Source organism: Cottoperca gobio, chromosome 12, assembly GCF_900634415.1.
Source record: "Cottoperca gobio chromosome 12, fCotGob3.1, whole genome shotgun sequence".
Taxonomy (NCBI): Eukaryota; Metazoa; Chordata; class Actinopteri; order Perciformes; family Bovichtidae; genus Cottoperca; species Cottoperca gobio.
Genome location: NC_041366.1, coordinates 16,473,333 through 16,489,816, shown reverse-complemented (window position 1 = coordinate 16,489,816; position 16,484 = coordinate 16,473,333). Strand labels below are relative to the sequence as shown.

Here is a 16,484-nt window from a genome sequence, read left to right as displayed (position 1 = left end):
GAAAAGATCATGATTAGGGTTGACATAGACCCTTTAGACAGAGAGCCCTGAAGGATAACTTCTCCCATGTGCAAAAAAAACAACCGGTTTGCGATTTAATACATAAATTAGCCAACAAACACAAAAACAAGTGACGCCTTTTGTTTTGCGTCTAATACACAATCCGTCCGGCCGGCCAGTGCGCAGCGGCCAGTGCGCAGCTGCAGACGTCTCCAGGGGGTGAAGTCAAGGAAGCACCCATGGACTTCCCGGGAGGCGGGTGATTTGCAGGTGTGTTTACGGGGTGGAGGTTTATCCGGCTCTATAGGACGGGTCAACTGTGACTTTCTGTCTCGTTGCCAGGAGTTGGAAAGCTAACTGGCTGTAGGATGGATTGTGCCTCCTCCCTTGGTGAGCAGATGCACGCACGAGGCGACATTTTATTTTGAAACCACGGCATAGATTTCGAACTTTTTTTTTTTTTTACAGCAGACATTGTGACTTGTCAAAGTGAAACTAATAGCTCTGTTACATGTAAGTCCCTGTAAGCAAAGCTAGTGTGCGTGCATGCACAATACCGGGTGGAATTAATGATATTAGTAACACCTGTGTTTTCCTGGTCAAAATGTCTGCTGTGGAAAAGGCAGGTGACAGGTGAGCACCTAGCTATGCATATATATATATATATGTGTGTATGTGATGCAAGGTCGGTCCTGCAAAGTTAAAGGTGATTTCTGCCACAAATAACTAAATATTTGCTGGTATTTAGTTATAAATCAAAGTGCTGGATTCTAGCCTGATGCTGATGCTGGTGCTTGAGTAGATGAACAGTCAGAGGATCATCAAAGTTATTTCAATACATCTTCTCCAGGACATTAAAGGACCATCCATCTAAAGGTGGTTGATATAGTTCAGTCCAGGCCAAAGTGGTGGACCAACTGACCGTCTGACATTGTCATCCATAGAACTGTGCAGCAAGCATGGCCTAAAATAAGTTATTTGCTATGATCAACAATCTTATAACCATAACAATGTGGTTTTAGTTGTTTAAACAAAACTATACACTTGCCATGCAGCACCGACTCCAGATTAGATTTTGTCACTTGAATAATAAGGGTTCTGTCGTGTAAAAGCTTCAAAACAGTTTAAAAGATTGAGGGCTCATAGAAACTGAGAGACAGAATGTTATACAGACGCAAGAGACTGAGAGGCCACCGTGTAGGTGGGTGACACAAGAAATGGATAAAAGAGATTAGAGGTTTGGCCCGTGCTCTTTTTGATCTGGTTCATGAATTCCTCCTCCCACACTTCCCCTTCTGCCCTCGTCTCCTTGCACTCGCTCAACACTCAACATTCTGTCTGCCTCAAGTTCCATAACCCAAAAACAAAAACACACGCACACATCTTTTAAGGTGTTATTCGCTGAGGTTTTGAGAACGACAGGTGACTCATTTTGTTCAAACGGAAAATGACATTTGGAAAAAACAGACTCTACTGGAAGAAGATTTTTTTTATTTAATGAACTGAAAGAGTAGTTTAAATGTACAGACTTGTTGCTGCCACATTTGTGTTCAAGTACATGTGTCTTTTGGTTGAAATGTAGCTGAATGCTTGGAGTTTTTAAGCTTTTGAATGACTGGACTATAATTTCTGTTCTAAATACCCGTACTGAATTTGAAAAAAGAGCATTTATGAATGTTGCAGAACTTATTTCTTTACTCTCGTCACCTTTTGCCTACTTGGAACTGACAACTTCTGCAATTCTCAACAAATCTAACCTTTTTATTTGTATTGTTTTATTTCTTGCAGATTAGAGTTGCTGAAATGGACGACCAGTGTGTGTCCCACAGCAGTCCCAAGCGCAGTGGAGGTCAGGCCAGCACAGAGATCCAGAGGCCGAGTGTCATCAGGTGTGGGTGGCTCAGGAAGCAAGGAGGTTTTGTGAAGAGTTGGCACAGTCGCTGGTTTGTTCTCCGAGGGGACCAGCTCCACTATTACAAAGACGAGGAGGAGACCAAGGCACTGGTAAGGCTGCCGACACACTAAAAGTGACACATATGGTTACTTGTATTAGTACAATGCATATTCACAATAATCCTTTTGTGCATTATCAAATACCAGAACTAAGTAAATGGAAATACACAAAAACAATAATTGAGTTTGAGCTGCTGTACAATTATGTTCTGTTGTTAATCAACAAAGCAAGGTAATCTCTTCTGAGCCGATCAAGCTGGCAGATGAATGTGATTCCAGCAGTCGACTCACTTGTTATCTTCGAACACATGACGAACTTGAAGACATTGTGTATAAACAGTGGATCCGGAAGGTGCACGCTACAGGTTGAAATGGTGTGTAATTATTTGCTTCCCTGTGTCAAAACATTTTGCCAATATTATTAGGTAGCTAGTTACGAATAAACATTCTCTGAAAGTTGTCTTCTCAAGATTAAAAACATGTGAAAACATTAGGAAATGTACAAAATGTAGTGACTTTTGTCACGGTCAGCCATGGTTTTTGTTTACGTTAGTCGTCGTGCACCTGGAAAGTTTGCATGTTGGAAATTGGCATTCCTGGCCTTAATGCATCATGAGTCGAGTTAATTGATTTGGAACAAGTTAAAACATTCTAGCTCATTGGCACACGGAGACACAGGAGGGAATGAGTCACATCTGGACACACAGCTCTTTGTCCAGTCCAGGAGTGAATGTGAATAAATGTGTTTTAATGTTAATTAGCTTAACATGTATTAAGTCAGGAAGTCCTATAATGAGGCTAAAGTTATTATTACAACCATTGAGACCTCGGACATGACCAAACATCAGTTTAAAAAAATATCAAACCTCTCAAACACATTAACACGTTTCAGAATTCTCTTCCCGGCACAAAGATCGCCCTATGATACAACTCTGCCTCAGACTGTAGATCCCATTACAGATGGTCGGGACTCCCACATGTGCTTTTATAGGAGGTGAAGTAATCCTCTACTTTGTCACCCCCGATTGTCTCTGTACCCTGGAATCAATGAGATCAAAACACAAAGAGTTTGTTTCAGGTAAAGATGAAAAGGGATTGTTATAAATCCAATATGGCAAAAAACTAAAATTGTGTTTTGTGAAGCCAGATATATTTGTTCCATATTGTGGACATTTAAGTTCCGAACTAATTAATATAAAACTGGAATGAATGAAATAAAAGCTATTGTGCATCGTAGCACATACAAATAGTGAAAACGTTTATTTAAAGGTATATAATGCAGAGCGTGACGGCTTTATATGATGCATGATGCATCTTGTGTAAATGTTTGGCCCAACACGTGGAATAATGAGCAGATGCATCGTCGCAGCCAAAGCGAGAACCCAAAATGACTCGGGTTGTTTTGACAAAGCTTTCCTGAAAGAAGAGGAGACGCTGAGTGATGCCGACAATAAGGCCATCTCTAACGTTACTGTAGCCGGGCAGCCGCTCTCACTGAGCATGTGTAGACTGAACAAAGAAGCAGACAGACGGACGTTTGATTCTCATTACAAAGACAAATCACAGAGAGTTCAATAAGGCTCTGCAGGGTTTGATTTTTTAGCAACATGTCTTTTGAAGTTGAACAGACAACTGGGATGCAGAGAAATTAGAATCTGTTGTCATTGATTTATGTTACTTGTGTTTTTAGGGCTGCTCAGGGATCAGTTTGCTGGGATTGAGAGTCAGGGAGCCAGAGACGACTGACGATATTAAAGGCGTAGGGGAAATAGCTTCTGGATGTACTGATGTTTTGTTTTTATCTTCGAGCAGCGCCAGGCTAGCTGTTTGCCCCGGTCCAAGCCTTTATGCTAAACTAAGGGCAGTATGCAGATTCACAGATCTCTCAATTATTTCCTGATTTGTTTCCTGATTCGCTGGTAACGGCACTGTTATTGTGTGTGTGCAGTGTTACCATGTTGAGATTGTAAAAGCCAGCTGTTTCACACCAGAAGCTCTGTTCTTTGTATATAATCCACAAAGGACCACAAACATTTCTAATAACCCAAACAGTATCCTCTTTTTCCAGAGGAAACTTGAACACAACTTGAGCACAATTGAAATCTTCATTCTGCTCCTCTACACACACACACACACATCTTTGTTTGGCTGATTTCCCAGCAAGGTCAGCTCAGCCGGACCCGAGCCACACACAGCAGCAGCAGCAGAAGTCTCTGAAGGTTAAAGCTCCAGACCTGAAGGTGGGCCACGGGCCAGATACAGGGAGCGGAGATACTATTCACTGCTATTTCTGGGTTGCATATTTAAAACGGGGGCACCAGCAACAAGTTTGCCTTGGAGCTGTGAATATCCTGAGGGAATGATGCTGTGAAGCAGTTCTTCTTAATAATTTACAGACAATGACAGGAAATAATTTGTTTCCCTTTGAAATATTCTTGCCATCTATATTTATCTACCCAGAAATATTCTTCATTAATGTCCCTACAACTTCAGCTACTCTTCGATGTTTTGTCTATTCTTTGCTACTTCTGAAACCAAGCCAACATAAATTTCACACACCTAGAACTGCTACGTTTGGCAGAGAATGGGAATTTCAATAGAACTAGGTCAGGCACAAAGCAGTGCTTTCAAAAGTCCTTAAATCTTTGTGACCTCCAAAAGCAGAGCAGCATGGCACAAAAACAACCCAAACAAGACACAGCACCCAACAGAATACAAGATAACTAGTCTGAAAGAAAGGACATGTGTAAGGCAAAGAGGACAGAGCGATGACGTTGTTCCTAGCCTCTAACACTGACGTTCAAGAGGAGCAAGATGTAACTTAGAGTGTGTGCATTGAAGTTAAATCTCGCTGTCCTAAACCGTAAAACGAACGGGTGTGAAGCCATATTTAGATCCGCTATTAATTAATTCTCTCATGTGCTGTGAAGTCTTCATTTGTTACCTGTCACATTAGACTAATTGCTGCTTCCTCAGCGGGAGAAGGAACATCTGCTCCTCTCTGTTGCCTATGGAAACAGACGCCAACAAATCTCGTACTGATTAGACACGGACAGTCACATATTTAAAGGCCACATTTCCTGATACGCGACCTCGTTTGGTCTTGTGGCTTTTTAAAATTGGTTCCTTTTTTAACCCTGTGCACAATCTTTGCTAAACCCGAACCAAGTAGTTTAGTTGCTTAAACATAACCAACTTGTAAAACCGCAATAACAGATTGTTTTTGGCCACTTTGCTCTATTGGGCTGCACGTGTTCATTATGTTGTTGTCTTTTGTATGTGCAATAATACACATAGTAAACATTCTAAAGTTAAACAGACTAAACTGGTCCTAAGGAAATAAAGGTGGCATTACCCGTACAACTCCACAACTTCACATGACATAAACTGAGATTAGGAATTCAGATGTTTGTAGATAACATGATAATAATATTATTGTCAATACAGGGGACCATGTTGTGTCCCATACAGTCGGGCCAAACCTCTCTGAGCAACTCGTGGAATCTGAGGAATGGGAGTCAGATGGAGGTGAAGGGTCACCGAAAAGCATGCGTAGGGTTCGGCACGTGTGGGCTTAGCGTCAACATGCCATCTGCCTGCCCTTGCTCACCCACTGGAGATGTATGCACGCACAAGCATGCATGTACTTGTTCACATTCTCACACAGTCACACAAACATGTACTGAGATTTCATCTGGCCGAGCTATTAACAAAGAGCGTATTGATTCTGCGGGTGAAATGGTACGATTATTGTAATTTAAACCACTTAGCATTGTGTCTGTATTCCAGGGACGTGAGCGAGGTAACATTATGAATGAATGAGAGAATTGTGAATGAATACGTTCAATCTATTTCACTTTATTATAATATATTTAGAAATGCGATACCTTATTAAAATGAGATTAGGAGATTACGATTCTAGCCACAACAATTCTTACAAGTTATTCCATTTTAATATTCATAGCACGAGGGCGGCGTGTCTGAACTCGGACAAAATGATCTAAAGAAAAATGAGTTTAATGAGAAATTGCATTAAATCAATTATGCAACTGTGCAGTAATGCACTGAAAAGACTTTGTTTTCCATGCTTGAGCTGGAAACCGTTTGACCTTGACATTTAACGGGAGTAAATAAAATGCCACTGCAGTTCTGTAATCATTCATACTGGAATACTGTGAAACATTAACACTGTACCGTTTGTCTGAACGTCACTGCTGCAGTAACTCTGGAGGCACTTTTGACACGGACGATGATCACACTTGTGACTTCTACAAGTGCCCTCTGATCAGAGCAGCGTGTATACTTATGTGTGCACTTGTACGGCGTGAAGGTTGGCGGCGAGTCGCATCACATCCAGGCGTGATCCGACTTGAATGTCAGAGGAATGTGGACATTATCCAAACGCCCGCTCGTGTACGTCATTAAACGTACAACTGACATCATCTTCTGGTCACGGATCCAAACGCAGACTTTACATTTAAGTGTTACATTAAGTCTCCGTCACAAACGTCTGCATGAGTGGCATGCTGAATGCCAAACACGGCCGCTTCTCTTATTCCTGACATCATTACTCTGGTGAGACAATAATATCTAGACGGAGGCATTTTCTTTAGCAGGCTTAATACATTAATAAATGGCTATTCCCTGTGTGGTGACTGCATGTCTAATGAGCTCTGTATTGATGGATGGAAAAGTCAATTAACTCTCACTGGACTCTCAACGAGTTCATGCAAGTTTTCTGAACCCTTTCTCTGTCCCCAGTGCCTGTTGGTAGTAACTAATTAACATTTTAGGTATGTGCAGGTGAAGGGTTTGTACAAGTGGGAGGGGAGGGGGGGGGGGGCACATTTCCTCACAAGACGTGAGTCTGCAGCTGGTGCAGGAGCTGTTAGGAATCGCATCAAAATTCTTCACACACAAAAGGTTTCAGTTTGTGTCCCCCGGGCAAAAGGCCGTGTCGGACTTTAAAATACTTTACATTGGCTACACGTTTTAGCTTCTGCGTTGTCCCTTCTGTGGGTCGGGTCCCCTTTCACATGCACGTTGCCATCTGATTTGTTGTTAATATGTGATTTTCATTGTAGCCACTCAAAGTAAGAAAATGTAAACTAGGACAACAGTCCTCCCAACCACATCGTTTTAAACAGGCAGCTGTTTTCAGAAAGGATTTTGACATCAGGCGGTAATAACCTTCTGTAGTGATATTGATAAATGTTTTTTTACCTGAGTCTTATAATTCCTATCCTTGCCAGATTACAAATTAATTGTAGCAAATGTGGACGAGCTGACAGACATTTTGAGGAACTGTAATGCAAACTACGCTTCTTATTTTGTGTGGCAGCTCACTGCTCAGTCAGTCCCCAGTCAGCAACATAAGTGACCTGTCAGACAAAAATGTGTATCAGCAGTATCAGTTCATATAATCCATGCCACTGTGTCCTCTCCGACGCCCTGAAGGGAGAGCTGACTGCAGAATCGGGTATCAGAAATGCACAAAAGGAGACGTTCTAGTTCTGTAGTCTATAAATTTAGTTCATCTTCATTTCTGCTTTGTGAAGAAACTGAACAATAAATCAAAGCCATGAGGTTAGTATAGCTTGTATCAGCAAGGTACTTCATTCATAAGCTTTAGGGAGAGCTTAATGAGTAGCAGGAAGGGACATATCAATACACACTATATGCGTGTTACCTTGCTTTATTGCAGTACACGAGGGGAAGTGGGTAATATAAAGACACTGGTGTGGCATTAACGTGGGATCTCTACTGATGCATGTTGTAGTAAAACAGAACGCAGCTTCTTTCTGGGATCTCCTCTCTGAACTAAACTTTACACAAAGTATATCATAATGTTGTAGGCAGGCTGTCATGACATTTGCTTTCGTGCATCCTACACACCTTGTTTACAGAATATCTGTGTCATTTCCTTTTTTCACGTCATGGGGTTGTTTAATCATCTAAGACTCCAGGCAGTCTCCTTCTGAGATGTCACAACTACCGTGTAAGAATAGTTGATGGAGCAGGAATATGGTTTCTCTCTGTTCTCTGTCGGTGCAGCTGCGCTCTAGTTTTGAAGGTGGCACTCTACTGTAGCCGAGGGTCCGTCTGAACTAGCTGCAAACTCATTTAACTGGGAAATAGTTGATGCGCAGGAAAGTAGTGAAGCCTCCTGCAGCTGTGCTCTAGTTTTACAGGTGTAGATGTACTGGAACTGGGAGTTCGAGCCTAATAAGATGTGAAACTCATATCTTGGAATTTAGCGCATGTGCATACATTATGTGTCCAATATACAGCACTTTACATAAAAATCAACTGTCAGCGTATTTGTGATTTTTAAAAATGAATAATATTGTACCTATACCACAACTTGAAAAACGTGAGTATGCCCTAGAGTGACACAGTGCTTCATATCTGAACGTGTTTAGTTTTATTATTGGCCTGAGAAGAAGATGAATCCATAAAACGTGTACAGTCGAGGCAGCGCTCTGACTTTGATGGGTTGCATTAAGCCATTTCTTGGATTTCATAAGGTTAAATAAAGACATTGAGAAACATTCTGCACTGCAGAGGAGGAACCCTTTTATGAGTTAGACATTCAGTGCATCATTAAGGTGCATTTTGTGATGGTTGTCCATATAAATACAGTATTGTGTGTGTGTGTATATAACGTACAATATTTTGTATGTGACCCACAAGGTGAAAACAATGAATTAGGGCAGAGATTGTAATTGGAAGTTATTTACATGTTTGAACCATTTCATACATTTTAACAGAGGACTGTGTGCCCTTCAATCTTTTATAAGATTTCACAGTAATTGCTTTGGCATTTTATTCTCTTTTTTTTAAAAGAAAAAAACCTTTCCCCATCTCATGTTTCTGTAGATTTTATGACTCGGACTGGCAGCAGGTTTTTTGGCAGAGGATATTTAATGAAACTTTATACATGGGAGTTCTTCTTGGATGAAGATAAAAGGTCTCTGCATCAGGCAGCAGCAGTGACAGGTATTCCTTGCGAATACGTGACGGGACAGCGTGTGTTTTCCAGCTGTTTGCACATAAATCACTGGAGGCTTTCTTGTTGTTTTTTGTTTTAGGGATCTTGTAAGTTTTGATGGATTTGCTGTGCGAGTCAAAAAAGCGGAGCATTCTTGTCTTTGTTGTCTGCCTTTTATACCGTAGCTCTCTGAGCCAGATTTTGTTGCACAGAGTTATTTGCTAGAAGGTCTAGTGTTTGTATTTAGTGCCGGAGATTGTCTGGTCTGCCTGCACTAAAGCCTGATTGTGATGATTCATCCATTTCAGATGAAAAACACCTGGAATTACTAGTCGGTCAATTATGTGCGTTACCTGTTCATCCTACAGTTTTAATAACCGTGTCTGTCACTCACTGTTTTTAGCAAACATTTCACTCTCTTTATAAATAGTACAGCGTTGTTTTGGGATTTTCCCCAACTTTTAATTTCAGTTCCATCCGTATCATCTCCTCCTGCTTCGTCATGTGTAACTTCTCACATCGTTAACCCACCAAGTAAATAAAAATGAATGGAGAAATCATAAAAAGAAACGTCCACCTTATTGCGTTTTGACTGGCATATTAATATTTTAACGAGTGTTGTGGAGTCGCAGCTGCGGGTTCACTGAGTATTTCACCGTGGCTTTTGAACGAGGCTCGGCCGGTCAGAGCCGGAGAGCAGAGCTACCTGTTTTATAACTGAAGTAATGAAGACATTTATTGGATTGATGGACTCAGTGGAGCGATCGTAGCAGAACAACCGTCAGTAACTCTTAACTCCCTTGAATAGACGGGTCTAAGAGAGTAAACGTAGAGACTCCAACAGTGAAAAGAATAAACACAGACAGACGGATGCACTTACACACTTAATGGGCCACACAGGCAAAATATAGGTAACGTCTGCAGGTCTCCCGCTGAGTTTGACTTCCTGTGTCTGAGAGGTCAGTGATGCTGGAGAGCAGTAATTATTGGATAAAAGGGCCGCTGATCAACCAGCCAAGATTTAATGAGAACTTAACAGACCTGTGGCAACAATAACTTCTGGTTAATTGACTTTAGCGTGAGCATTTATCTATTTGCAACCTGAAATCAATTTCTGCTCCACAATATATCGCTCTGTATTTAATTATTGTGCCACATGTCCCGTTTCCTACACTCATTCATCAAACCACATCTTTCTTTAACAAACTATGGTTATCTCCTAACACAGGGTGGGGTAGTAATTGTTATTCCTAAAGCGGCTATAATCAATATGTTTATATTAACAACATGACTTACTTTATTAACAGTGGATAGTCTATATCATGGTGTACAAGCTGGTCCCACTGTGTTTATCTATTATTATTTTATTGAGAAAGCCAATCTGACACGAGGAGTAATTAATTAAACAGCCGAGGCTGAAGGGAACAATGAGTCCCACCATTAGTCATTACACACACATTACACACACCGTATAACTGTCAATAAACTCCAAACTAACGTGAATATTCACAGAGGTAAAATGTCTGGTTTCTGGGCGTCACATTAGGATTTATTTTCTGCAGTTTGTGCAGGCTGGTCAGACAAACTTGTGTAGATGCCATTAACTGAATTGTGGTATTTGCTCGCAGCCTGAGAAAAAAAACACCAAATTTGATTTTAATTTGGAGCTTTAATGTTGGACACAGAATCAGAAACGTTCCCCCTGACCGGCTGGGCTGCTGCTTACCAACCTGAGCCTCCTGCTGTCGCTTTCCTCAAGTGTGTGTGTGTGTGTGTGTGTGTGTGTGTGTGTGTGTGTGTGTGTGTGTGTGTGTGTGTGTGTGTGTGTGTGTGTGTGTGTGTGTGTGTGTGTGTGTGTGTGTGTGTGTGTGTGTGTGTGTGTGTGTGTGTGTGTGTGTGTGTGGCTTTTTGGTTGAGAACAAAAGATAAGTAGGTTTGTGTCATTACACTGTTCCCAAAAAATGACCTCATCGTTGTTAACGAGGATAATAAAATGCGGAGAACACCCCCCCCCCCCCCCCCAAAAAAAAAAAGGTTGGGTTTCTTTTTCCCCCCGTTGGGTTGGGCCAGGCTCCCGTACTCTTTGCTTGGTAAATATTACTCCGTCTGTGGTTGGGTTTGTCTGCAGCAAACAACAGGCCACCAGAGAGGATGTCAGGATGGAAAGTGTGACTGTGGCTTAGACACAGAGGGGAGGAATATTAGTGGTTTTGTGGCTTTACCATTTGGAGGGACTACACAGGCCCTTGTCTTTTCTTTTTTTTAAATAATATACACAGCCCAAAAGGCACATATCTTTGAAGTCTATCTCACCCACACCCCAATTCATTGATGTCATCTCCTGTTTCATTGGAATCAGCACAATGTGCATGACAAAAAAGATCTTAAAGAAGCTTTTAATCCCAAGACACTGCAGCTGAGCAGATTCTCTAGCGGACGACCACATCAAACAAACTCCTTCGCTCCCTCATTCCTCCAATCGTGGGCATGTCTGCCCCGTCTTTATAACCCCCTTTAAAGCACTTCATCTGGGGCCTCAGGTTTCTACTTCCTGGTTGTCACAGTTATGGCTCATTAAGGAGCTCTTTCTATCAGCAGGAAGGAAACTGACTCCCCTCAGATCCTGGTTATGTGTTTGGGTCCTTTAATGCTGATGCTGTCACCAACGCACATCTTGTCCGCGTTAACGTTAACCCAGATAGAGGGCACTCTAATGACTGTCAGGTGCTGCGCTGTGCCGCTGATGTCCGAGTTGTTAATCTAGTGAAAAGCCACTCTTTGAATGTGCACAGGGTTAACCTGCAGCTGGTGGTGTTGTAATCCTGTTTTATAGAAACTCTCTTTATCGGTGAAGAACATTAAACTACACAAATGACTCAGCAGTTACAGTAACTTGGTGAAGTTACCAAATAGAGAGTGAGATGTTTCTAGTTTCTCTAATACTCAGATCATATACCTCAGTAGGGTTCCGACTAAAGATTAGTTTCATTGTCGTTCTTTCAGATAATTGATTGGTCCATAAAATGTCAGACAAACAGTCTAACAAAAGTACAAAGCATCACGTGCACCTGCAGACGCTCACTGAGTGCAGATATATGAGAGGTTAATATCTAATCTCTGGACCGGTCAATGAGAAGGCTTACATGCATGCTGTCTATCTGAACCACAGCATCTCTAACCTGCAGGAAGTCTCAACGGTAAGGTCGTTGAGAGGTTGACTCTGGGAAAAGCTGATGCTGATGCTCTTCTATTTAAAGCAGAGAACACTCGGCCTTCAGTGTCACACAGATGATGTATCATCGTGGACAGAGCTGAGGAGGAGATGGTGATCCTCTATAATGCTGCCACTTTGCCACATTTTATAGCAGCTCAGCTCCATCATCCAGACCTGTCCGTGGGGACATATGTATGTACCGGCTTCACGGCGGGCAGAGATGCTGATACATATAAAGCAAAACCCCGTGTTTGTGTGCAGCTGAGCTCAGGAGTGATGCTGGCAAATGTGCAGTTACATGTTAAAAATGATTAATATCAAATATGAATTAAATGTGTACCGTGAAGTCTTAAACCAGGCAACATTTCAAAGATTAGGAATGTAAAAAACATCTTTTTGTTGGACATCATAAACAATGTTGTGAAAACATTCATTCTGTACCATACAGAAGTGCTCTGTCGGGGAGATTGCATCTGATCAGGCTGCTCTTTGTTCTCCACAGGGAGCCATCTTCTTACCTGGAAACAAAGTCACAGAGCATCCAACCAGCGGCGATGAAGGGGGGAAATATCTCTTCGAGGTCATTCCAGGTAGGAAAAGATTAAAGCAGTTGAAATCACTTTTTTTTATTGTTACTGAGGACAGAATGAAGATCGCAATGTTGACCGAAGCGGGAGGGAAAACATTTGGTTTTGCTCACTCTGCAGCAAATACATTAGAAAATCATCCAGGGAAGAATTTAGCCATTTCCTGGTTCTCTACAGGTTTTACATGTCGCAGAGTTAACCCTTTATGTGCCTTCTGTTTGTTGGGACTTCGTGTATGAAGAGTTATAAAAGATGGACTTTGATGTATATACAATGTTATTGTGTTTAGTTCAGAAGTCTGGCTCACAAGACTAAACCGCTGACCACACACACACACTCACACTCCCACACAAAGACTCACATGAACAGACGCCAGGAGACGATATGGAAACATGGTGGAGTACAACACAAAGGAGCAGTAGGGTATTTTCCCAGGCGGAGCGATGCCAGGAATGTGAGTCTATGGAATAGATATTTCAAACGCACATGCACACTGTGGAATAGAGACAGCTGGTAAGAGATACAGTAGCATCTACAGTTAAACATAGCAGGAAGCACCGGACATGTGCAAGAACTACTTGCTTTTTATTTATCTTTATCTTTTCCCCTGGTGTGTATCCACTACAGTTTTGTCTCAGAGGAAACCACATTTCTTTCACGTGATTTGTGGCTCCCATTGGACACGCACAAAACAGCGTGACCCGGCAGATAATGGCGCCGATAACGTTTGTCAATGACCTCGCTGGTTTTTTTTTAATAGTCTCCACATCAGATGAGGATTAACAGTTCCCTGCAGAGATCATTTTCATGCACTGTCATGGTTGGAAGTGGTTGTATTACAGAGAAACAATACAATAGTTTTAGTTTCCACGTGCTCGTGAGCCACGGTAGAAGACGTTCTGATGTATCGGCACATGCTAAAGAGCAGCACTCGATGTCTAAAAGCCTTAGATATGAGGTAGTTTGATGCTATTTTTGATGCTATTTGATCATCTCGCAGTGAAGGGATCGGGTGTCGCTCATAGACAGTTTGACAGGACATGTATACATGATGATGCACACATTGACTGCTGTGAGCGTTCAGACCTGCATCATCTCAGTCATGGCACATGCACTCTATCTCCATAATAATATGATTGGCACCTTCCATATGGATCTCTCTCTAAATTAGTTTGTATGGCAGTGCTTGTCTGGATGAAGCTGTGTTGCACAAAGAAGTATAAAAAAAAAAGCTGTCATGAAAAGAGCAAAAAGGAAGTTTCAAAAACAAAAACTTAGTATTTTCACTTCTCTTTTTTTATACCCATGAAAATGACCTAAATATACAAATTATATTTTTAGAATGTTATTTTTATGCTGTTGACGAAACCATTGTAGCTACAGAGCCGAGGTTTATAAGAGGAGCTAAGGAAGCGATTCCACAGCCAACATTACTTAGAAATGCACGAGCTGGACAGACGGTGTAACGCTGCAGAGGATCGGTGACGTTCAGAACACACAGCATCAGTGTTACACCTCTGCTCTGAAACCATGAAGGGAAATGTGTCAAGGTACCGCCGAATGTCACGACTGATCTGTGCCAAGTTGCCAGATGACATCAGTCATATTCCCATGCAATTTGCCTTTCGTCATAATACTTAAATGACAGTATAGTGACCAATTAGTCCCATGCCTCACTGACTCATTGTGCAGAGTGTGCTGTAGCATATGAAGCAAACATGTCATGTGGTTACATACAAACATTTTATGTTTCCAAGTATGTGGTGTATTGACAGCGTTTTTCAATTTCTCTTGACTTATGAGACTTAGTGTTTCTGTTTTCCAGTCTCCATCTATTTCTGGGGGAAAAAACCTCACAGGAGGGGGACATTTGAAATCTAGGGACTTAGTTTTCTGGACCTGCAACAGCAGTAATAACATAACTTCCAGCTGCCATATTCGACTCAACGCTTCTTCTTCTTTCTATCTTTGTCATCTATGCGGGATAAGGAGGTTTTTATGAAACAGTTTGTGGTGTTTTTGTGGCAGTGATGGGGGGGGGGGGGGGGGAATGCAATTTCAACCTTGTTAAGCAGCTCTCCCCTTTTTGGTGTCGGTACTACATGAGTTTGAGGCCACGGGGATAATGAAAGTGCTACTATTTTATACAGTTGCTATAAAACGTATTGATGTAGCACCACATGATGCATTTTTCACATAGTTCGCAGTAGCTTCACTTCAGTGTATTGTGCAATGCAGGGAGAAGAGATTGAAGTACAAACAGTTATTGAAAGGAAGTCTGTATGCTAACAGATTAATACACATAATGTCATTAGAAGGATGTCAACAAAGTGCACTTACTGTTTTTGTTGTCCCTAATATATTTTGAATTTAAGAGGTACAATAACATATCACTTACCATAAGGGAATAAATACCCACAGATATTTTCTTACTTGCTTTTATCCTAAACATCTTCGTGGTGCGTTCAAGTTCAATATTTATGGGCCATTCCCTATAGAGACTTCACCTTCAGATCTCTGTACTTTTAAACTAAGGTCATAATTGACTGATGCTTTCATTGTTTTATATGTAACATGTAAAATGCTGTTGAATAATATACACACGGAGGATTTAGACTTTTTTATTCACAAAAACAGAAACCTTAGTTAGAGGTAGAAAACTTGTCGTACATTTTTTATAATAAGCAAACAATGTTTTCTGGGTCCTTTCATTAAAGTGACACTATGTAACTTTTGTAAAAAAGCCTGGCTTTGTCCAAAGATAACAAAATCCAGCATCTTTCTTTTTTATAAAGCTTACTAATTATTCCAAGTGCTGTTCTTAGTATTATTGTGTAGTTCCAGTACACAAGGTTTATTCACTCGTGTGATTTATCGGGTTTACGCACATGTTGGCTACGAGGGCCTTGAGGGTTGTTGAAGCAAAACAAGTTCTCAACAGACTTAAATTCTTTTAAAAATACCAAAAATACTGTTTTCGCCATTCTGCAACGTCCACCGCTACGCCCTCATACTGATGGGAAAACAAGAACATGGCTTGTTATGGGACAGCAAATAAAGAGGTCTTAGAGAAGCAGAGAGAGCAAATGGAAGAAAAACACAACACATATATTCCACTGGTCTAAATGAGGCCGTGCAGTTTGAACACAACACGTAGACAGTCTCTGGCAGACAGACAGACGGGATGTAATGGGGGGGGGGGGGGGGGTTCAAGCAAGGGAAATAGGGTGGAAGTCAGAGTTGTACAGAGATGTCCGTTGTCCTGGTAGGGTGTTGGTGAGGTCTGAACACGAGCCGGGTACAGCGACTCTGCCAGGGACCTGAATAGCACCATCATGACATCCACGTGAGATTCTGCTCCTGTTTTAACTCACAACTCTGCAACTCTTTGTAGCTTCTCTGGACACTTCTGCTCGACACTTTGTGCCTTGAAAATATCTCCGCCGCTTTTAGTCACCTGTGTTGTGCATGCTCTGCGCACATCTGGATGATGGGCGATGAACCTGCAGGCTGGCGGACAATATTTAGACTGGGATCATGGTTATGTCTTTATTGTTTTTAACTGTCTGACACACACAGGTACAGACACAATGAGGCTTTTGTGTTGTTCGCCCACACCACGACTTGGCACCGGTGACGTTCTTCCATCACACTGATGCGTTCCAACATGTGCAAGCACACATGGGCCTGAGCTAAAGGGAAGAGGAATAACAACAAGACTGCCTGGATACAGCCTGTC

The 16,484-nt window shown here is 41.6% G+C and overlaps 1 protein-coding gene across 4 annotated transcripts in view; it reads left to right on the top strand.

The window, feature by feature from the left end:
* The window catches only part of arhgap24 (Rho GTPase activating protein 24), an 89,757-nt gene that overhangs the window by 9,324 nt on the left and 63,949 nt on the right, over positions 1-16,484 (top strand). Inside the window, exons 1-2 of one of the 4 annotated variants that reach the window (XM_029444513.1) lie at positions 158-270; positions 1,789-2,004. The gene's annotated coding sequence lies outside the window, so the exon portion shown is untranslated. Of the gene's footprint in view, positions 1-157; positions 391-526; positions 634-1,788; positions 2,005-16,484 lie in introns of those variants that run through there. The other 3 variants (XM_029444511.1, XM_029444515.1, XM_029444514.1) reach the window with 3 other exon arrangements.